This window comes from Mus musculus, chromosome 7 (genome assembly GCF_000001635.26).
Source record: "Mus musculus strain C57BL/6J chromosome 7, GRCm38.p6 C57BL/6J".
Taxonomy (NCBI): Eukaryota; Metazoa; Chordata; class Mammalia; order Rodentia; family Muridae; genus Mus; species Mus musculus.
In genome coordinates, this window is record NC_000073.6 from 113,661,377 (window position 1) to 113,686,165 (window position 24,789).

Here is a 24,789-nt window from a genome sequence, read left to right on the forward strand (position 1 = left end):
CAGATGATTTTCCCTCTACTTAGGATGCACCTTGCTGTACAGCAAGATAAAGCCCGTCAGAGTTTTTAACAGCTATCTGAGCTGTATAAAGTCTGAATTTCAGGTGTCATTTTTAAGTAAATGACAGCTTGAGTGGACACAGCCCTCTCCTCTCACTCCTTTTTTGTTCTTTAAAAACTGTGAGAAAAGAACTCCTTATCTTCTGACAGTGTGTGGGCACATTAGAAATCTTTCTAGGTAACCCATCCTGAAGCAATGATGCATGGCTAGAGAGATGTAAAGAGATGTTACAAGCCATGTGTATTAGAAAGGGTTTCCATTGCTGTGAAGAGACACCATGACCAAGGCAATTCATAAAGGACATTTAATTGGGGCTGGTTTGCAGGTTCAGAGAGGTTCAGTCCATTATCATCAAGCCAGGAAGCATGGCAGTGTCCAGGCAAGCATGGCACTGGAAGAGTTGAGAGTTCTACACCTTGTTTTGAAGGCAAACAGAAGACTGGCTTCTAGGCAGCTAGGAGGGGGGATCTCACATTCTACCCCCACAATGGCACACTTCTTTCAACAAGGCCCACGTACTAATGGTGCCGCTCCCTGGGCCAAGCATACTCAAACCACCACAACATGTACTCTCAGGGACTTAAGAAAAGGCTTACTGAACATTTAAAATGTAAATAAAGAAAATACCCAATTAAGAAAAAAAGGTTGCTTTAAGAAAGAAAGAGAGAAAGAAAAAAGAAAGAAAGAAATGGCTTCTTGGTTAAGAGCATTATTCTTACTAAGGATCAGGGTTTGATTCCCAGCACCCACATAGAAGCTTACAACCAGCTGTAACTCCAGTTCCAGGTACCCTCTTGCCTCTGTGAGCACCAGGCATAAACATGGTATGCTTACATATGCAGAATAAATACTCTTGCACATAAAGTAAAAGTAAATACATCTTAAGAGCAAAACTAAACATGCACTCTCCCTATCCTGCTCCCCACCCTGCTGTGCCCTCCTCAGTTTATCACAGATAATGGTTATTTTTATATCTAGCCAATGTATATAACAACCGAGGAATGCTTCATATGCAAGTATCTCAGTCACTGTTCTATTGCTGTGAAGAGACACCATGACTAAGACAACTCTTATCAGATGCTTGGTCCATTATCATCATGGCAGAGAGCATGGTGGTAGGCAGGTGTAATGTGGGCTGTTGGAACCCACATTATGAGCCTGTGGGGCGGGGCATTCTTATTCAAACCCTACAGAAAGTAATGTAAATAGGAAGACTTATCTTCTCCTGTATAAACAGGCAAGAACAGTGGAGAAAAGAGGAAAACCCACATATTTTTTAGCTTGGTTATAGTGACAGCTGAGCACGACTGATTCCCCCCAAAAGTGGGTGAGCTCTTAGGTTAAGCCAATGACTAATGAAGAAGCATGGTGCACATAAAAAAAATCCAAGAATGTCTGACTCCTATTTGCCATGAAAGCCACTCTGAAGGGATGCTGGACTAGAGAGAAATGAACCAATGAATGTATCACGTGTGTTGTTTATGGAACATATGAAGGTAGTTATGGGTAGTGGGAAAACATGCTAGTGCCTACCAAATCATTCTAGTACAAGCAAATTTTGAAAGAAGTGGTGAAGTTCATACATGGAAAAGCTAACGTTTAGCTCTGTACACCATTTTTTAATGGGGTTATTTGATTTTCTTGAGTTCACCTTCTTGAGTTCTTTATATATATTGGATATTAGTCCCCTATCTGATTTAGGATTGGTAAAGATCCTTTCCCAATCTGTTGGTGGCCTTTTTGTCTTATTGATGGTGTCTTTTGCCTTACAGAAGCTTTGCAATTTTATGAGGTCCCATTTGTTGATTCTCGCGATCTTACAGCACAAGCCATTGCTGTTCTATTCAGGAATTTTTCCCCTGTGCCCATATCTTCGAGGCGTTCCCCCACTTTCTCCTCTATAAGTTTCACTATTCTCACCTGAGGAATACCCAATGGCTGAGAAGCACCTGAAAAAATGTTCAGCATCCTTAATCATCAGGGAAATACAAATCAAAATGCCCCTGAGATTCCACCTCACACCAGTCAGAATGGCTAAGATCAAAAATTCAGGTGACAGCAGATGCAGGCGAGGATGTGGAGAAAGAGGAACACTCCTCCATTGTTGGTGGGATTGCAAGCTTGTACAACCACTCTGGAAATCAGTCTAGCGGTTCCTCAGAAAATTGAACATAGTACTACCGGAGGATCCCGCAATACCTCTCCTGGGCATATATCCAGAAGATGTTCCAACTGGTAAGAAGGACACATGCTCCACTATGTTCATAGCAGCCTTATTTATAATAGCCAGAAGCTGGAAAGAACCCAGATGTCCCTCAACAGAGGAATGGATACAGAAAATGTGGTACATTTACACAATGGAGTACTACTCAGCTATTAAAAAGAATGAATTTATGAAATTCCTAGGCAAATGGATGGACCTGGAGGATATCATCCTGAGTGAGATAACCCAATCACAAAAGAACACACATGATACGTACTCACTGATAAGTGGATATTAGCCCAGAAACTTAGAATACCCAAGATACAAGATATAATTTGCAAAACACATGAAACTGAAGAAGAACGAAGACCAAAGTGTGGAACTTTGCCCTTTCTTAGAATTGGGAACAAAACACCTATGGAAGGAGTTAAAGAGACAAAGTTTGGAGCTGAGATGAAAGGATGGACCATCTAGAGACTGCCACACCCGGGGATCCATCCCATAATCAGCCTCCAAACACTGACACCATTGCATACACTAGCAAGATTTTGCTGAAAGGACCCTGATATAGCTGTCTCTTGTGAGGCTATGCTGGTGCCTGGCAAACACAGAAGTGGATGCTCACAGTCAGCTATTGGATGGAACACAGGGCCCCCAATGGAGGAGCTAGAGAAAGCACCCAAGGAGCTAAAGGGGTCTGCAACCCTATAGGTGGAACAACAATATGAACTAACTAGTACCCCCGGAGCTCGTGTCTCTAGCTGCATATGTAGCAGAAGATGGCCTAGTCGGCCATCATTGGGAAGAGAGGCCCCTTGGTCTTGCAAACTTTATATGCCTCAGTACAGGGGAACACCAGGGCCAAGAAGTGGGAGTGGGTAGGTAGGGGAGTGGAGCGGAAGGGTATGGGAGACTTTTGGGATAGCATTTGAAATGTAAATGAAGAAAATACCTAAAAAAAAAAAAGAAAGAAAAAAGAAAAGCTAACATATCAAAGGGACCTCACAGGAAGATACTTTTTTAAAGTGTCCCTGGAGATGACAGATCCAGTGTTGCCGCGACCCTCATGATACCCACACTGAAAGGAGAGGGACGTTTTGTAAATCATAATTCCTTATCCCTTTAGAAGGTAGTAAAGGTATAGGAAATGACTTGTATATCTGCTGGGTGATGGGAAGAAGCATTTCAGATATAAATTTAAGTTAGAAACTGTTGTGTGTCCTGGGGTTAGAACTATAGGATAACTCAGGGGCTAGAGAGAGGCTCACTGGGTAAGGACTCTTGCTGCCAAGCCGGATGACCTGAGTTCCTTTTCCAGAACCCGCAGTGTGGAAGGAGAGAACTGACTCCCCAAAGCCGTCCTGTGACCTCCACTTGCATGCCATAGAACATTAGCACCCCTGCACATAGAAATGTATACACTCACATCAATCAATCAATCAATCACTGTGGAAATTTGCTAAAAAATAAATCTGGACAGGTAGAGGTTCTATGGCAGGAGAGAAGTGCTGAGATTATAGGATTTTTTACAGTATTTCTCTTAATTCTTTTTTGTAATTTTTATAAAATAAAAAACATCAGTGATTATGGTCAGTGAACCATAAGCTACACATTTAAAAGATTTTTCTGTCCTAATCTTTCTTTCTGAAACTATTAATGGTAACAACTTGTTCATGCCTTTCCACAATTTCTTTTGTGAATAAACAAACAAGATACACATATTCAAGACTTTTTTCACTTGTATTTTTGGTTTTCCTAGATCTGAATAATACATACCTGTGAAAGTTGCTTTTCTCATTTAGAAATACATAGATAATAGAGATAGATTTGTTCCAATATTTTAAAGGTGGAAAATAGTTCACCGAGTGGGTATGTCACAATTGAGTTAATGATGTACCTTCTCACTTGACACTAAGTTTCCTGCTGAGTTTTTTTTTTTTTTTCTCTTCTATTTTATGAACAATCAATATCCTGGGGCAAACATCCTATGTACAAAAAGGTGTCATTCACCACGGCAAGCAAGAGACAAGCATCCCTGTCACTGATGGAGTGGAGAGGGTACCCACAGTGTTTCTTTGTATCTTTACCCAGGTGCAGGCTAACATGCCTCTTCCATTCCTTCTGTTGTGTGTATTGTGGGCTTGTGACTTGACGTCAATGAGTGGAACTGTACAGTGATGACATGTGTCTCCGAGGATGAAGACTTCAAATGTTGCTGTCCAGTTTTCCATCCCTTTCCTCCATTGCAGTGATTGGTACCATTCCATACATGAAGGCTTTATAAAGCTGAACCCCCTAGTGAGGGTATCATAAATTAGAGCCCCAATCAATTCCCATCAAACATGGAATGGGTACATTATCATTCAGTAAGACGTCATTTGTTCCTGCAGCATAACTCAGCCTGCTCTCACTGACAGATTTTTTTTTTAGCAAAGCTAAGATGGAGAGTGGTGTTAGATCTTGGTGGATCAAGATAGATTGGAATTCAGGAAGTTGTGAGAATGTGTAGTGAGGATTTCTTTCAAGGTTACTAAGGGGCTATCAGAACCCAGTTCTGCCAATTAAATAAATAAATGCTCTTTAGGGGAATCTAAGAATAATTTTGGAACACTTTAAAAATAAATGTAGAAAAATTAACTGCATAAATAATGACAAAACCAAGATATACACTGTAGAATTATTTTTATATAGATTAAGACTCATCAGCTTTATGTATCTCATTGTGCAATAAAGATATAAGAAAATCACACAATAAATTCTGTGTTTGCTTATAAGGAAACTTGTGTTTTATGATAAAAATCCATTTTCTTTTTATTAGTTTATGGTAATTCTGTCAGCATCTATACACACTCTTATTCACTACTTTCCTTTTCATCCTGACTATCTTGGTGGGAGTTGAGTGTGCTCAAGTGAGAAGCCTCTCCTCTCTGGAGTGCATCACCCTCTTAAGCCACCTAGCTTGCAGATCAAGGAAGCAATTCACGCATGTATATTGAAAGATCTGGAGAACTTATACAATGTAGAATGGCTAAACTCAGCAAAGATACTGTGACTGATTGTGGCCAAGACAATTTAAGTTTGTTTGTTGCCTTAGGGTTTCTATTGCTGAAAAGGTTTGTATTGTGAAAAGACATCATGACCACAGCAACTCTTATAGGAAACATTTAATGAGGCTCTCTTATAGTTCAGAAGTTTAGTCCATTGCCATTATGTCAGGAAGCATGACACCATGAAAGTAGACATGGTGTTGGAGAGTTATATGAGCCTCTACATCTAGGTCAGCAGGCAGCAGGAAGAGAGAGTGGCACTGGGCCTGGCTGGAGCATCTGAAACTTCAAAGCACATCCCCAGTGACACACTTCCTCCAGCAAAGCCATACCTACAAGGCTGCACCTCCCAATGCTACTCCCTAAGCATTTAAATATGAGTCTATGGGAACCATTCTTATCCAAACCACCATACTTATGTAGAAATATTGATCAGAAAAACTATGAAAGCCATAGAACAGGGGAAAGAGTGCTTGTGTGAGAGTATGCATGTGTGAGTGTGTGTGTGTGTGAGTGTGTGTGTGTGAGTGTGTGTGAGGGTGTGTGTGTGTGTGTGTGTGTGTGTGTGTGTGTGTGTGTGTGTGAGTGTGTGTGCTCATTTCATTGGGGTTGATCCTAAAATCAATAACCACATACCATAAAAATCTACAGACACTTTAAGAATGACTCAACAATAATTGCACAATCTCAAATTAAGAAACAAAGACACCCCCCTGACAATGAACAATGTTGGTGGTGTTGTGCTTATATCAGTCAGAGACAGAGCAGATGACAGCCCTCTGTTTATCCTGGCCAAATCTGTCTTATGCATAGGAGTCATAAAGATCAAATCAAATCAAATTCAGGCAGTGCAGCACAGGAGGAGGAAGACAGAGAGACCTGCGGACCACCTTGCCACCCATAGACCTGCCCTCCAGCACACAGCACAGGTGGGCCAGATGCCCACTTGTCACCATGTCACACAGAGCAGATGGAGGATTTCACCCAGGAGTATGACATGGTCAGCCTGCAGCAGGAGCTACCACAATGTGCAAGTGAGTGGTGGTCAAATGGGAGAGAAAGGGAGTAAAACAGCTTGAGCATTATGAAGACAAATGGAACTGGAGACTCAAGGGTGGAGAGGAGTAGCCTATAGTTCGAGGCCAGCCTCTCCACCTGGGGCTATGGTGAGGCCCCAGCCCAAGCTGCTGCTGAGGGTCATGTCTGAGTCTGTGGCTACACAGTGACAGGGGTTGGTGTCCATGGCTCATATTACTACTAGAGAACATGGGAATGTCCCTGGTCAGGGCAGCCCCTGGGGACTATTTGGATATCCAGGGGCTGTGCATAACTGGCCCCACTCCTCACTGGATGCTGTGTTCTGGGAGCTGGCTCCATCTCTCACCAGCAGCAGCACTTGGGAAGATGGGCCTGGAACCTCACCCAGGCATCACAGTGGAGCTGATCCTAGTGGTGGGTTTGTGGGTGAACAGGCCTGAGAGTGTGACTGTAGGAGAGTTGACTCCATCACTCATCTGAAGTTGGGTGACATGGGTGTAGAGTGATACCTGCCCCCTGTACCCTGTCCCGCACTACCTGCCACCTTTGGTATGAGTTTGGGAGAGCTAGCCCTGCCCCTCACCAGCTGCAGCATTCAGGAGAGTGGGTCCTGCACCTTGCCTGGAGAGCAGAGCAGAGATGGCCCTGGTCAGAGGTGGGTTATAGGCAAGCCAGCCCAAACGCAAGACTCTGGAAGAGCTGACCTTGCCCTTCACTGGCTACAGCATTCTAGAGAGCAGGCTATGTACCTCACCTGAACAAGACAGTAGAGCTGGCCCTGGCGGCTGGAGGGGTTTGGGCACAGGTAAGCCAGCCCCAAGGGTGTGAGAGTGGGAGATCTGGCCCAGCCCTTATAGACTGCAGCACTTGGGAACGTGGGCCTCCCTTGACTGGCAGCACAGTGGAGCTGGCTCTGGAGGTGTAGATGCAGGTGAGCCAGCCCAGAAGGTACAAGAGCAGGAAAGTTGCCCTTGCCTCCTCCCAAAGGCAGCATTAGGTGGCTTAGCTGGAACAATGATAGAGGGTTTGCCCTGGTGGTGTGGATAAAAGAGAGCTGGTAGGCTGATCAGCTCAGCTACCACCCAGGTCCAGACCTAGGGCTCTGAATTGGTCCACCCCCAAATCTATATCATCTGTGAATGTTTGGGACTTGTGAATGGGCCCGTCCTACAGTTCCAAAGCTGTAGGATCTCCATGACATAGGGCGACAGCAGGATAATCAGGAAGAGTCCCAGTGAAGATCCAAAATTGACCTCGAACCACTCCAATGCCTTATTGCAATGAATATTTGCAAGTAAAGATGTGTGGGCAGAGGGATATGTTGTGGGACACACTGTGCCACACTACAGCTTCTATGAGGAGATGTTTTCTATGCTTTGTTTTGTTGTCATTTGTGTATGTGTGCATTTGCGAGGGGTGTTGCCAGGGTGATGAGCAGATATGAGAGGATGAGGAGATAAGTAGAACTGGGGTGCATGGTACGAAATTCACAAAGAATCTATAAAAAGAAAAAAAGAAAAACAAACAAACAAAAAACCTTTAAAAAAATCATAAAAAAAAGAAACAAAGCAAAGGTCAGCTCCCAGAGAGATAAAGACTGGAAGTAGGAACCACACAAAGCCATAGTTTAGGAAAGTGTGGATCACACACCTCAGTGTGTAAGGACAATGGTTCCCAACATCTAGACCAAAGTTCTCTTTTTTGAAGGACTAGGAACCATCAGCATGTTTTCAAGCAGTAATTGTCAGCTTGTTTATAAGCAGTAACTTTTAGCTTGTTTTTACAATAAAATATCTGTCTCTGTCTCTCTCTGTCTCTGTCTCTGTCTCTCCCTGCCTCTGTGTGTGTGTTGAGAATGAATGTTTTACTGTGGGTTCCAGTAAAACAAACTGAAAACCACGACTGTAGAGCCCACAGGGAGCTTGCATTTGCTCTGGGAAGACAAGGGCAGCTCAGCATCATTAAGAGGCCAAAGTGGGGTGGGGAGATGGCTCAGTGGATCGGAGCCCACACTGACGGCAGAGGGCTTGATTCCCAGCACCATGCTGGCAGCTTGTCTTCTGTAACTCCAGCTCTAGAGGAAAAAAGAAAATACAAATTTAAAAAATGACCAAATCAAGAAGCTAACTTGCAAGACAGGTACAAAACTACGTATTTCTGGGAAAAGAGAAAGAACGCCTGATTTCAAAGGAGATGGATTGCTGAAGTGTGCAGACAGTGTAACTTGAAGATGCTTCTGTCCATTCCCCTGGTCATCAAACTATTGAAACAATGGGCCCTCAAGAATGTGGAGTTTCCCCATGTTGGAGAAGGAAAAGGCTGAAGCCTGGGGCAGCCAGAGTAGGGCAGGGCTTGTAAAGGAATTTCACACACTGGAGCATACCCTGACCATGACTTTATGTCTTTAAAAAAAGTAAACCTGGTGATGGGTGAAGGTGGAGAGAGTTAGTGGACTTCTTTGTTCCTCAAGCCAGTGTGGCCACATTGAATCAATCTTTCTCTGCTTTTCTCTATCCTGTGTCTCTCTCATTGGACTCCTGAGGACAGGTGTCTAAGCCTGGTTTGTGAGGGCTGCCAGGTCCAGGCTCCGACCCTAACAACCCAACCGCAGTGACAACATAGAAGGAACAGTTTTAACGAGTGAGCAACACTGGCATGGCTGAACATCATTTGTTAGAGTTGATACATGTTTAAACTGCTAGAGTCAATACAAGTTTAAATTGCAATACTATGTAACATTTTGTATTAAATTTCTCTCTCTCTCTCTTTGATCCTGGATCAATTTACTGCTGAATAATAAGCTAGAAGGATAATACTGGGGTCTGGTTGAAGGTCAGCACAAGGAACGATGCTGAGCAGAAGGGTCTGGGGTGGGATGAACATAAACTGAAAGAGACGCATGCGTGCCATAGCCAGGGAGCCAGAACCAAGCCAGGTGTTGGGACTGCAAGGCACAGCCTTGTGGGAAGAGTGCTGAGAGCAACTTTAGGTAGCTATCCTGCTCAGTGTGTGCAAACCCAGGAGAAAGCCCCTGTGAAGGAACATGCCATTTCCTCCTTCTCCCATGGTTGTTTTTAGGTGTCTCTATTACTTTATTTTTTGGGTGATATTGACTTGGCTCTTTCAAGAAAAGTTATTTTTAAATCCCTTTCTTCACCTCGTACCATTGCAAATGGTAAGACAATAGGGCTGGGTAAGAGTGGGGCTCATTTGATTTAGTGATGTTGTTCTCTTAAAATACTTCTTGTTTATTTTACGTGTGTGCCTGAGTGCGTACGTGCAGCACACGAACGTTGGGTGCTGTGGAGGTCAGTCAGAGGAGGGCATCAGGTCCCCTGGAAGTGGAGTTAGAGATGGTTGTGAGCTACCGTGTGGGTGCTGGGAATGGAACCTAGTGTCTTCTGAAAAAGCAGCAAGTGCTCTTAACACCTGAAGCATCTTTCCAGCCCTTTATCCTCATTTAGATTATCCATTGGCTAGTTTCTAGGCTATGCTTATTTCTCCTAAAATAAGCTTACAGAGCATTCTGCATGACCAGAGTGAAGGCTGGAGTTGGGATCAGGGGCTACTACATATGGCCACTCAGTTTCTTAAAACCATCTTAAAACGAAAAACAAAATGGACCAGTGAGATGGCTCATCAGGCAGAGGCGCTTGACCCTGCGCCTGAAACCTTAGTTTGATCCCCAGAGCCACATGATTGGAAGATGAGAATGAACTCCTGCGAGTCATTCCTTAACCTCCACACAAACACTGTGGACAAGCCTGCCCCCATCCAAGCATACACATTTGCGTACAGATGGATCCGTGGTTGAGAGCTCTGGCTGCTCTTCCAGAGGAGTAGGGTTCAACTCCCAGCAGCCACATGGTGGGTCACAACCAGTTGACAGTTGTCTATAACTCCTATTCCAGAGGATCTAATACCTTCTTCTGGCCTCTGAGGGCACTGAATGTACCTGATACACAGACATACATACATACATGAATACAAAACAACCATATAAACATAAAAATTAAGAGGTCTAAATAAATGAATACATAATTAGCTGAGCTCTGAAGACTGCCGCAGCCTGAGAAGCAGAACTCTAATGGTATGGGTCCAGACTTCATCTCTTTCACCCTCAGACTGTGTGGGCACACTGTTGTCATTCAGAATGGAATTACCATTCTGGGTGTATACAATGTCACTGAGGTTCAGTTGCTGAGAGAGAAGAATTCTGTTCAGGTTATTGTCAATAAGAGAGAGCAAAGCTTGTGGTTGTTTGAACATTTGTCTTTCTCCGTTTTAAAAGAGATTATTGGAAGGAAGGCCTCCTTGGGAAACAGCATATTTTATTTAACCTAACACTGTTTAATAAACAGGAACACATTCAAGCCAAGATACAACCTAGAGTGTGACTTTTTTTATTTTTAAAGAATTTTGTTTTTTAGGGCACTCTTAGACTCATGAAAGACTGAATTAGATATGTAGAAGAATTAAATTTAAAAAGTTCTCAGTACAAATTATTAGCCTTTGTCTCAGGACTAACGACCTGGCCTGTACTCGACCATACTCTAATAATTTAATCTATTATTTTATGTTCTACTTGCAGAGAAAGCCCAGCACTGTCCATCCTCAGACTTGTGATTATTGTTGTGTGAGCTAGGGTCTCCCTGTGGAGTATGAGCTGGCTTCCAACCCTCAGCCCTGGTGTCTCTGATTCTCGAGTAAGGAGCGCCAGGTGAACACTGCTGTTTCCAGCTCTCTGGGCAGTATCTGCTTCTCACTGTCCACTCCCTTTTGCCTGAGGCTCACAGGCCTCATAATTCTTGGTTCAGATTGGTTCTAGAGCTCCGAGGGTTCTCCCACTATACCACATTGCTAATTTCATAACAACTGAGACCCAGGTTCTCAAGTACCTTCTGGATATTTAAAACTTACAGGAAAAAAATAAATCAAAGCTAAATACATTAAAAAAAAAAAACCAAACAGATTTCCATACATCCCATCAAGGACTACTTTTTCATATCCTCTAAAAAAATAACTGAATATCTGTTTAATTAAAAGATATGAAATACCTAGGGAAATGAACGGATTGTTCTTCCTGTGTACTGGTGGCATGGCTCCATCCTATTAAACAACTGACCAACAAATAACAAATAACATCAAACTTCTTTTCTCTTATATCCAGGGATATAGCTGGAGATGGCAGAACCCAGCACTGCAGATGACACAGTTTACACGTGAGCTGGGATTTCTAATCACCTCCTCTTCGGCTGCCTTGAAAAATTAAACATGTCATGCATCTATATACAACCAGATGTCCCCAACTCCTCATTGCATTGAGTAATCCTGGATTCTTTATAATTTGAGTTTATCTGGAAAATTACTGAACTGCATGGCAAGAAATTAGACTAAAAATTAAGTCCATCCATCACCTTTTATGAGCCGTGAAAAACGACACCGGGAATAAATCTTCTCAAACAAGACAGTTTCTGTTCCGAGTGGCCCTCACTTGCGGGACATTGATATTCCAAACCATAGCCTGTCGTGTGCTCAGCTTGGCGTGAGAAGAACAAATCAATCCCTTCCTCCCGGTTACCATGTTGATTAAAGCTGCTTTTGTCCGTGCCGGGGACACAGAGGTATTGTTGCTTTTCCCTTAAAAGGCTAAGTACGTGGGAAACCAAAACAGAGGAAGGGAGTCTGCGTGGAAGATGAGTTTGCTAAAGGCCAGCCTCCATCTTCCCAAGATTCCAAGCAGGCTTTTTACAGCAGAGATAAAGAAGGCTCGGAGAACCTTGGGACTGCTCACACACTGACACATGTGAAAATGGACCAGGTCTGAGCCCTGTCCCAAATCTTTGTGGCTTCCCTCACGATACCCCGCACTAACAGATCAATGGAAGCAGGGAAAGAATGGCCAAGAAGCATCCCTTGCGATCAGAACTGAGAACGGAGAGTTCCTCTTGTCCCCGTACCCCTAAAGACTCCTTCCCTCGGCTCACAGCCTGCCACCGTTCCCTCTAGGTGCAATAGTTTGAGTCGTGAGTGGGAAGCTGCCAGCAGTGACTCATGCCAGGCACCCCCTCGAAGCCCTCCTGACGTTTCGGAATTCTCCTACCTCAGCTGCCTCTTAAAGAATTCATTACTGCCTGCATCTGCGTGGTATGGATGCCCTCTGAGATATCTAGCGGGGAGTCCCTCTCTTTAACCTAAATATCAAAGTCACAATCAATGCCCTCGCAGCTGAAGCCCACTCTCTGACTCTTGCAGAATCAGCCTGCAGCTTCCTCAGCAGGCCACCGATAAGCAGGCATTGTACCCCCTACTTCTTACTGCTCTTAGTAAATATCCTGGGCACTGGTTGATGCTTACGGGAGCTCACCAGGGAGCAGGTCTTCCCACAGTGGCCTGAGTTCTAGGCTGTTTAAGCAGCCTCCATCGGTGCCGTGTCACACCTTTTATGACCAAGAAAGATGTTAAGCCTTTCAGCAGTCACGATGTCATCTTTGTGAAAAACCAACACTATAGCCACCTCACAGAGAGACCGGCATGCTTGGACACCCACAGTGGTGCCGAGGATCCTGAACCTGGGAAGCCACATAGAGAGCAGAATCCTAGGCTACCAACTGTCTCTACCTAGAGCCAGCGATGGGAGCCACTGACGGCCCTCCCTGAATAGCCTAATGTCCTCAGCCATTGTGTTTACTGGGCCCACCTTTTCCATCAGCTTCTCTGCTGTGCCCATCAGCATTTAAGCATTGTTGGAGAAAGGCCACACATCCAGCTTTAGCAGGGGCATGATCTGGCCTGCTGCTGCTGCTGCTGCTGCTGCTGCTGCTGCTGCTGCTGCTGCTGCTGCTGCTGAGTCATCTCCCAAAGGTTCCTTCACTTCCATCAGAACCTGGCCTGCAGCAATTTCACTGTGGCCAGGAAATTACCAGTCACTCCTACTCTCCCAAGCTCCATTCTTACAGGAGGTCTCTGAGCTAGCAACCTCCAGCTCTGGAAGGTTTAGGGCCAGGCTTCCTTCCCATTTGTGACACTAGTGTGTTGAATTAGTGTCTGAGTTGAGAAAGCACAGGAAAGCCTTTAAACTTGAGCCTCCCCCCCCCCATCTCCTTTCAATCTTTTTTTTTTTTTCACTTATTCATTTCTAGATCACTGTCTCCCTCCCGATCACTCCCTCCCACAATCCTTTCTCCATTCCCCACTACCCTTCTCCTCTGAGGGGGTAGGTCTACCCCCTTGGTATCCTCCTACCCTGGAACTTCAAGTCTCTTCCAAGCTAGGTACTTCCTCTCCCACTGAGGCCAGACAAGGCAGCCCAGCTAGAAGAACATATCCCACGTACAGGCAACAGCTTTTTCATGTGGGTGCTACTCCAGTTGTTGGGGACCCACATAAAGACCAAGCTGCACATCTGCTACATATGTGCGGGGAAGCCTAGGTCCAGCCTGAGTATACTGTTTGGTTGGTGGTTCGGACCTCTGAGAGCCCCAAGGGTACAGGTTAGTTGACTCTGTTGTTCTTCCTATGGAGTTCGTTTATATGCACAGAAAAATAGGTAGTCCCGATCTATTCCCCTAGCCCACACTCATCAACTCCCCCTTGCGTTTCTTACTGGCCCACAGGCTTGCTTTTCTGTACTTACCTCTTCCCATTCTTTTCTCATCTTTCTTTGTTTAAATGTGTGTGTATATCTGAGTGTATGCATATATGCACATGTGACTGTATGTGCCTGTTTGTATGTACGTGTGCGTGCATGCACATGGGAGGCCAGAGTGATCGCTCCTTATTTACAATCTTCCCAGGGTGGTTGGGAACAACACACTCCTAGGGAAGGTGAAGGATGCCAACTTAGATTTTTTACAAGAAATTCATTTTTTTTTTTATAAAACGCACCGAGGAGCAGAGATAGCTGAGCAGCTGAGAGTGGTTGCCGCTCTTATAGAGGACTTGGGTTTAGTTCCCAGTATTCTTAACCATTTCATAACCATTTCAAACTCTCCTTCCGGGGCATCTGATATCCTTCTCTGGCCTCCACAGTCATGCATGCATGTGATGTGTATAAACACACTCAAGCAAACATTCATACAAATAAGATAAAAATAATTAAAATCTCTTTAACATGCACCATAGATACTAATTTTACAGCCATATCTGTTGTGTGATTCAGAATGTCTGAGTAGTCCTCAGGAATCCACATTAAAAGATTTTTAAATTACATTTGTTTATTTATTTGTCTAAAGGGGTGTCTGTGCATGTGGGGGGGAACAGAGGACAACTTGAGGGAATTGGTTTTCTCCTTCCATCGTGTTGGTCCTGAGAATTGAGCTAGGGTAGTCAGGCTTGGCAGCAATCACCTTTACCCACTGAGCCATTCCAGGGACAGAGGAAGCCACATCCGAGACTCTTACAACTGCCACTGACACCAAGACCCTTTCATAGGGAAGAGTTTGCTGATTCTTGCTCAGAGCACCTCAATACTAAATTTTGGCTTCTGGAGGTTGGAAAGTGTGCCTGTTCACTGTAACACCTTCCCTGATCCCTACCAGAGAACTTGTGCTCTTTACAAATTCTTAGGGGTGTGTGTGTGTGTGTGTGTGTTACTTCACCCTGTCTCTGATATGACATACTTGATGTGCCCAGAGAATACTTCTCCAGAATGTGAGAAGGATATCAGTCCATGTTTAAGTTGCTAGGAGCATTCTTTATGCTAGCTTTTCATTCAGGCCACAACAATTAGGGTTGAGTGTGCATTGAAAATGAGTAAATATCTTGGGGACAGGAGCATATTTAGCTAGCACTGGCAGGAGGCTACAAATAAGTGGAAATGACATAAAAACAATCACCTGCTATGTTAAAGAAGGTACACCCATAATTCTGAAATTGATGCCATCTGGTCACCCGCAATGACACAAAGACCCCTCTCTAGGAATGCAAAGTGCCTAATGAGAACATATAATCTAATTCTCCATGACACTTCCATATCTATTCTAATATGGAAAATCTCAATGAAGTGGATTCTGCAAGAACAGATTTTCATTATTGAAAAGCCATGTCAGAATAAATTAGCATGAAGAAGAAGAAGAAGCAGGCAAACCCCGGACTGGATTATTCAGAACAATGTGATTATTCACCTACTGGCACCATTGTTTCATATGCATTTAGTGGGCATTTAGAGATATTAAATATTGTTCTTGTTTCTAGCAAGAAAACAGAATTAGCAGTCCTTCAGAATTTCTGCCTTGCTTCTTTTAGCCTCTCCCTGCGACTGCCTTGTCATTTGGATATCATGGGTCTTGGATCAATAACCACAGCAATAGCACAGTGGGTAGGAGGAGTGTAGTGAGAATGCTGGAATTTTGGTTACTTAAAAAAACACACACACGGAAATATTATAAGAATATGATTTTGTTTTAATTCCTGGTGTGGGGATGTGGGGCTGCTTTGCAGCAGCTGACTATGATTTGCCTCATGCTCTAGCAGAGGCGAGGTTTTGCCAGCTGTAGATAGTTTCTGCGATGGTGTGGCTTTTAGAATTCTGGAAATTCTCAGAGGGTATATAAATGCCAGAGCCCTAAGAGGTGAGGTTGTTGGTCATTCATTGGGTTGTTTTTGTTTTGTTAGTAGCCATGCTCAAAAAAAAAAGTAACAAAAAAGAAAGAAATTAGATTCAAGGATGTGTATCTCTCTCCGCCCCATCTTTCTTTCTCTCCTATCTAGTGCAAGGTGGTGAAACCAGAGGATTAAGGGTGGGAAAAAGGAGAACCTACAAATTAGCAAAGACCAGCTACAGAGAAGAACTTGCTATTTGTTGGTTCATCTCAGTCACCATGTCATAGCAGGTTGTATATCTGAGCATACACATGCAGGAATATACTTTGATAATACTGTCAGAGAAGAAGACAGAGCCAAACAGGTACTCACATTTGTAATCACATTTGCATGTAACATCTCTAAATATGGAGACACTGAAAGGTGGATACTTTGTGTTGTTCATCTGCCAACTATCTCCACAGTTGGCATTTGGCAGACACAGGTTGAAGGTTCAATGACAGAGTCAACATTCAGTTACGTGTGACATTGGCTTCATTGTTCCTGTCTTACAGACTTGGTGACTGGAACTTAAATGGCAGGCTGGTAGCATCCACAGCTCCTGTGTGGACTGTGGAGCTTTGCCCCACAGCCTCTTCTTGGCTGAGCACAGTGGTGGGTGGGTGGGTTGGAGACTAAGTCATCATGCATCCTCTCTGCCGTAGTCTGGACATCTCATTCTGTTCTATCTGGGTGCTGCCGAAGGAGATGCCCGAATGCCTTCCTCACCAAGGAAACTTCTATTTGGCTATTGCCAGCCCCACTCCTGGGCTTGTGGCTTTCCTTAAATAACAATTAAAGCTCATTTTCACTATTTATTACAAGTTGCCATTCTCTCTGAACATTCTTTCTGGTCTGAATGTAGGTGAAGGATAATGGGGCCCTTGACATATTGAATATGGCTTTTTGTGTATTGCTACCCAGGCTTCTGCTACCTGTCATTCTGCTGTTTCTCCCTGTGGGATCTACAGGTTTTCCTCCTCCCTTCCTGTTCCCCTCCCCCTCCCCTCTCCTCTTCTCCCTTCCCCCTCCCCTCTCTTCTTCTCCCCTCCCCCTCTCTTCCCCCCTCCTCCTACCCTTCCTGTCCTCTCCTCTCCTCTTCTCTTCTTTCCTTCCCTTTCCTCTTCCCTTCTTCCCTTTCCCTCTTCTCTTCCTTCCCCCTCCCTTTCTGGTATCCATGACTCACTGTAAAGTAAAGGAATGGGTGGAACACAGTACGGGAGGGTGAACTCATAAAGACTCCAGTGGATATTTGAACCATCAAAATAACAAGCAACTAGGTCATTGGCTATCCCTGCAACATTTCCTGACTCCTGACCTGAGACAGGTAAACATCTTATCCAATCAGATTGTGCTATGTCATGACCAATCAACAGCTGTACCCTTTCCATCCCAGAACCTACATCGGAAACCAAGACTCTCCTCTCTGCACTCTTCCCAGCAGCCAATGGGCTGGACTAGGGAGCAAGCCTGTCTGCACACACTACCTGCTGTCCTGACTCCATGCACGTCCTTCATTTCCACAAATGGCAAAAGGTCCTGACATTCAAGTAACCTTATCAGCATATTCTCCTTTCCTCTTCCACTTCACGGATCATTTACAAGTGATCCTCATTCTTCAGTCCTCAGTCATACCCCAAAGAGAAAATGTCTCCACTCCATCCAAAAGCTACACCCCTGTGTAGGTGAACCACCAGGGAAGATGTGGACATCCCTGTTAATCTCTGTCCAGAGGTTCGACTCCACTTCCTCCAGCCACCTCAAATAGTAGCAGTCACTGTCCATTATGTTATAAAAGGTGATGGACGTCATGCAGGTACACTCTTGAAGCAGCTTATCACAAAAAAACAAAGCTTCTAACAGTGTCCAGAAGTTCCATCTGGGTTTCCACAATTCACGTTGTCTTTGCTAGGAGACAGCTCTTGTCTCAGAACATCTACAGAGCTATGCAGAGAGATGCCATCACATGGGCTGCTCACAGCTGCCTCTTGGGGGGCAGTGGACTGCTTGAGTGTGATTGTTTACAAATCAGGGCAAATACAGACAGTTGCCATCCATAAGCAGAGGCCGATGCATGAGAAATTTTAGAATGGAGTTTATTCAGCCCCAATTAAATCTAGTTTTACAAATTTCATCTGACTCCTCCACAGGAGAGAAAGCTCATTGTTGTTTATTATTGTTGTTATTGTTATTATCATTACACACTAAGCCTGTCTGGGTGGCAGTGTGTGAGCTATCTGGGTGAATCATAGGGTCTCCAGGAAGGTTGTCAGAGTTCTGTTATTTCTTTTAAAAAGCGAAAAGGATTTATGTGATATAACTAAGTACCAGAAAGAGAAGGTTATTTCTAAGCAGTTATCAGAAAATAAAGTGAAAGGTGTGAAATGGGAAAAATAATCTTTGAAGAGAAGCATTCGAGCAACCCAAGATGTACAAATCAAAAGAGAAAAGGTTTCTTTTTCTTTGTCCTCACATCTTTAGAGGCAACCAGTTTTATCCAGTCAGGGATATCCAGTGAGTATTATGGGCATTATAACAGCTTGTGATTAAAGCAATTTTAAAAAAGAGTATCCAAGATAGAGTCCCCCAGGCAGTCTTTTAGCTGCTGAATAGGTCACCGACACCCAGGCATCGCATTCACTGGGATTTCCTAACATGAAACCTTCCTCCCAGTTCATTTTTTTACCCTGGAGGCAATTGCAATGTCCAAATCAGGGAACATAGGAACAAATCCGTCTGTAACTTACAGACAGCCTGTTGCTCTGTTTTTCTACCCTTTCAGTCCAAGCAGCCAGGGACTGTCCTGCTTCCTTGGACCTTGCTTGACCTTGCCACCTCTCCAGAGTCCAACAGACACTTGTGTAGGACAAACCCCCAGGCTCTAGACTGGCTATTGACAAGAAGTCTTGCACTGAACTACAGCTGCAAATTCCTAGAGTCTATGGCACCATCCATTACAAATCACCATTAATGTAGAATAGCTTCGAGAAGAGCAAACACCACAGTGAAACATGGACCTGCTTTGATCATTATTCATCCTTATCTTATAGTCAGTAACTCTCTTTTCCTCTCAGTTTCAGTAACATAATTGAATCTTTAGGGTAAATGTTTTTCTAAATAACTTTTGTCTGAATTATTTCTGGCCGGTAGTAACTATGCAACATCACACTGACTACTTTCTGAGGTAGTACTTTTGATGTTTATGATGTCTTCCATACTGTTAGAGATTCCCAGTAATATAATTTTTTGAGTTGCATAAGACATTCTTGTTTGCATTTCTTATTTGGCTGTTGTAGTCTGAATAACTTGAGTTCTGTGACCAATAGGGAGACTTAAGCCAGGTCCACCAAAAGGCAGTTTTGCTTCACAGATTAAACAAAGCAACCCACTGAACCAGTGCCAATAAACCCCTTTCTAGGTAGTTGTGTGTGTGTGTGTAAGGGGGGGTGGATATTCTACTAAAGGTGCTTCATATATGTGGTTTTCTTTATGCAAGACAAAGCAAGATCATAAAATCTAATTTTGGAAAAATCTAAAGAAAAAAAAATCCTAAAATCTAACTTCCATAAGCCATTTTCTTTGGTCTGTTGCTCTAAACCAGTAGGAGACAGTTTATATCCTGTGCACTAGGCACTGGGCTGACAGATTCTATGACAGTTTCATTGTGTGTTTTCCAAAACACATTGTGGACACTGTGGTGGCCTTTAGAAATGGGGCAGGTAATTAGGTATTGGGGCTCACTCCTTGTTATTGGGATTAAACCCATTTAAAAAGCAGGCTGCCTTATCCCCCAGCTGTCTGTCATGTGAGGTTGTGACAAAAAGCCATCGCTAGACCAGACGCATGTGTCTTGACCTCGGGCTTTACGGCTTCCAGAATGGTGAGAAATACATTTCTGTTCTTCGTCAATTACTGAACACCACAAATGGACTCAGGTGACTTGTAGCCACCAATTTTATCTGCCTTTAACACTGATTTGGAAAGCCATTATCACACCTACTCTGTAGTTGGAGAAATGGAAGTTCGGGAAGTTATCATATTTATTGGAAGTCACACAGTTAAGAGTTTGAATGTGGGCTTGACTGATTGTGAAATCCATAAGGTCAAAGAAGTCTCCAGTCGGGGTTGTCATTTTCTACAATCAAGCAAAGAATGGGAGCCTGAGAACTCTCCCAATTAGAGCTTCGGCATGTACAGTGATTCTGAACTCCTTTGCCCATCAGTGCTGATCTGTCTTCATCAGCTCACACATGGTTCCCAGACATCGGAACTGACTGACCCAATGCCTCCTCCCAGCACTTCTCTTTGCCTCGGGTACAGATTCTATTCTGTAGAGCGCTTGAAGTCTTTTCTAATTCCACCCCTCATCATCCTTCGTTATTTCTTCTTGTTGCTTAAGTCACTGACTGTAGCTCCCTCTGGAGCGGACATGCCATTGCAGTTCATCCCTATTCCGGTTAATATTCTGAAGATGAGTTATTCAAAATACTTTGAGGAAATCACTCAGTATAACAAAGGAATTACAAGATATCTTGACCATATATTGTAACTGACAATATATTTTATAACATCAACCTGGCGAATGACCCAGTGAAAATCTTTGTCCTAAAACTGTGTGAAAGAAATTGGAAGGGATCTTCTCGTCCCAAATTTATGCAAATCAAGAGATGTGATAACAGGCTCCAAAACAAACAGTACCCAAACAAACAAACAAACAAAGAAGACTGCAGACTTCAGATAAGAAAACAAGTCAGGGTTGAGCTTCTAGTCAAACAAATGAAAGAATAGAAGAAGGCTTGACAGATGGGCTAGCTTAGCTAAAATGAAGTCTGCCTAAAACCCAACAGTTCCCATCTTCCTACCTTCAAGAACTGCAGTCTTTATCCTTCAAGGTCACAGAGCACAAAGCTGTGCCTGCCTCTGTCACCTACCTCCCCTCCTCTATGTGAATTGACTCATCTTTTATTACATGTTCAACACACTGCCCAGCCACAGGCTCCAGTATATCAAAGACATGTTTATCATCAGAGACTCTTACAACTGCCACTGGCACCAAGACCCTTTCTTAGGGAAGGGTTGGCTTCCCTAAGTGTACCTCTGGTGCAGGCAGATGTATCTCCAAGTGCACGTGATCCTGCAGTCAGGAAGCCTATTCAGCTAATTTAATATCTCTGTGAGCAGATTTATTTTGACAGAATGCCGCCCTCTCCCCCACCCACCCAGCTTTGGTTGCTTGTTGTTCTAGCAGGGAAGCTTTTGCCTCCTTTGGGATACAGCTTGGGAAAGGGTAACTAACCTTGCCTTCCTGTTCGCGCAGCCAGTCCTTCCCATACTCTCTGCGTTGTGGGAAGTTTGCCTGGGAAGCCCTTACCCTGCTGCTCCCCCTGAAGAAGTTTGAAATACACTTTACGATGGTGAGAGTCAAGGGTATGGGCTTTCACAGTCTTTGCCAAGTGCAGAGTTATCTCTTCTTTAGTGGTACCCTAGAAATGTAGCACTTAAAAATCCCCATTTATAATTAAAACTCTGAAAATATTTTAGGTAAGAGCAGGTGGCTTTTTGTTTGGTGCCATGCGTAATAGCTTCTATGGAAACCTATTTATAAGTGGGCCATTGTTTGACATATTTTATTTCAGTAGGTTTGTTGTTTGGGAAGTTACCTTTTAAAATATGCTTTCATAAGCAAAAGTTTTGTCTTTTGGTACTGTTGTATAATGTTCAGAATAAAGAGAAAAATATCTTCTCTGAAGAACCTTGAGTGACTTCTCATGTCAAACTATGCCAGCCTATCTATTGTTAAAGGCTAAGGGAATCTGGCCATGTCTCCATCCCTGAGCCTATTCGGGCTGTCACTTGATTCATTTACTAGTCTATTAGTTACTAAATATTTATGGGGCACCTATTTTGTGCTAGATTTGAGATGCTGAGGATAACATGGTGAGAAAGATGGAAAAAGTGCCATGGTCTCCTACATCTATACCCTGATGGAAATAAGTACAAAGAGAATATTCCAGAGAAGTAGTAAGGGCTATTAAGGACATGGGGCAGTGGAGGAGGGGAGAGCCTGGCTTGTAGAGACACCTCTTTAAGAAGTGATATATGAGCCCGGCAGTGGTGGTACATGCCTTTAATCCCAGTGCTTGGGAGGCAGAGGCAGGGGGATTTCTGAGTTTGAGACCAGCGTGGTATACAGAGTGAGTTCTGGGACAGCCAGGGCTACACAGGAAAAACCCCTGTCTCAAAAAACAAAACAAAAACAAAAAACAAACAAAAAAAAGTTAAAAAAGTGATATATGAACTGAAACCTGAAGGACCTATAGGGCTCAGCCGAGAGGTCCAAAAACCACAGACAAAGCAGCAGTAGGTGCAAAGGCCCCAGCTAGGGGCAAACTTGAGAGTCTCCAGGTCAGAAAGGCAGTGGATGAGGCTGGGTATGGGGGTAGCTAGTCAGCAACCATGCCAGATCTTAAAGGGCAGGTATTTCAGGCTTGTTGGTTTCCTTCATGGTTATACAAACATCTTTCTTAAAACTGGAGGACACACTTGTCCAATATCCACTAGCATTTTCAGATGATATAGAAAGTCACCTTCCCCTTTCCCTCCTGGGTGAGGAATGGCACCCTAGGCCAGCCTGGTGTAGCTCAGAGGAGTGATGGGCTCAAATTGATCTGATCAGAGAGTCTTGGAAATTGTATGAGAACTGTTGGAAGAAAGATTTATCTTTCTCCTGGGCTTCTACACAATACTATATAGATACAAATACAGGACCGTGAACCGCAGAAGCTGGAGGGTGAAAGCCATATTCAGCAGAGAGGGACCAACAGATGGAGAAAGGCCATCCTGACATCGTGATTTAAGCCCTCTAACAAGATCAGGTGACAGTCAACTTTGCTCTCGAACTTTTTAGTTATGTGACTGATAAATTCAGCTGGGTTGAGTCTTGTTCAAGCTCATCATTTGCTACTAAGGCTCTAGCCTCATCTCATTCCTATTTCAATTTCCATGTCTTCCACTGGATGAAGCCAGACTCTTCATCTGTCAGAAATAATCAGGACTTAGTACCTGCTTCTTTCCAGATTTATCTTTTGTAACTGCTCACAGCTCCCCTTGGGTCTAACAACACAGGACTTCTGAGTCTCAGAATTTGTCAGCTGTGACAGACAGAGTGGTCTAGGGGAACAGAGCCAACAGGTATACTATATATACTATAAAAAGCTATTTACCTGAATGGCTTAAATAGTAGGGCTGAGTAGGTCCAATGATGAAAAGCTGAAGGCTGAAGATAGGACCTGGCAGCTATTCAGTCTGCAAAGCTAGTGGCTGCATATGGGATGGATCCCCAAGTGGGGCAGTCTCTGGATGGCCTTTCCTTCAGTCTCTGCTCCACTCTTTGTCCCTGTATTTCCTTGAGACAGGAGCAATTCTGGGTTAACATATTTGAAAAGGGTGGGTGACCCCATCCCTCAACCACGGGCCGTGCCTAACCTCTCCATATGGTCTTTACAGGTTCTCTCTCCCCTTTGTTGGGGGTTTCAGCTAATGTCATCCCCATTGTGACCTGGGAGCCTGTCGCTTTCCTGGCATCTAGAACTTTCTGTTGGCTACCCACAGTTCCCACCCCCCATTGCTACATACCTCTGTTCAATTTCCTAACCCTCTGTACATCCCACCTGTCTCCTCCCACACCTGATCCTGCCCCCCTCCTTTCTTCCTCCCAGGACTCTTCCACCATCTACCTCCCAAGATTATCTTGTTCCCCCTTCTAAGTAGGATGGAAGCATCCATACTTTGGTCTACTTTCTTCGTGAACTTTATACGATCTGTAAGTTGTGTCGTGGGTATTTTGAGCTTTTTTCCTAATATTCCTTCCTACTCTCATTCATCTAGGTGGACTGTAAGTGTCTCTTCTGTGGTCTGTTTCTCTCCTCATATCATGCACTCCTTAAGTCAAGGTCCACGAGTCTCTGTGTCCTTAAAGGCTTAGCATTATGCTTGGCACAGACTAAGATCATCAATAATGCTTGAATCTATAAATGTCTTCTGTGTTGCTTACACTCATAACTCCTTGAAGAGGGACAATATTTCACTCTTATTTGTATTATTTATAACATGCACTGGACTTCATTTATAGAATGCAGTTAGTCAATATTTGTTGGGAAAAATAGATGGAGGAAGTAGATCTCATCAGACTGTGCTCTCTGCTTCCGACCTCTCCTTGTCGTTACCATCCGTGGAGCTCCTTGCGTCTTCATCATTTACTGAAGGCTGCAGCTCTCCACACAGTCCTAACACTAACAATAATTTAATTACTATCCACATTAATGAAGGAGATGCTGCCAAGAACTAGTTTTAGATACTTAGCTGCTCTCTTCCCCTGAGGAATTTCTCCTGCTTTCATGTCCAGCTCCCAGGAGGCATCACCACCAGCAGCTGCATCCCTTAAAGTCTCTATTCCATGCTTCTCATTATGTTCTGATAATAGTGTGTCATTATCAGACACTGCAGAACCATTGTATCCTTACTCTCCATTCTCATTTGGACTTTTAGTCTTTGGACCGCTCTGTTCCCCACTCACATCCAAGTCTTTTTCCCTGATCACTAGAACGTCCACCACTATCATCAGTCTGTCTGAATTTAGACTGCGCCCCCAGTTAATGGTTCAGGAGATAAAGCAGGAAAAAGACCATCTGTTTTTTCATTCCCTGAATGTATAGTCTAGTGGGAGACTCAAAATTAGATACATGAGGAACTTTCCAGATGAGTGATTTAAAAATTATGAGCAAAGCACGGACATGTTAAGTTTGCACAATACTCTCATCTTACCCATCTCAGGGGTGGAGACATCTCCCCTGAAGAACA

The 24,789-nt window shown here is 43.8% G+C and overlaps 1 long non-coding RNA gene across 1 annotated transcript; it reads right to left on the minus strand.

The window, feature by feature from the left end:
* Positions 1-8,249: 8,249 nt before the first annotated feature.
* Positions 8,250-23,289, minus strand: Gm39072. Its single transcript, XR_869884.1, has 2 exons — positions 23,154-23,289; positions 8,250-8,422 (listed from the first exon to the last, which is right to left on the minus strand). It is a non-coding gene; the product is annotated as a predicted gene, 39072 (long non-coding RNA).
* Between the last annotated feature and the right edge of the window lie 1,500 nt (positions 23,290-24,789).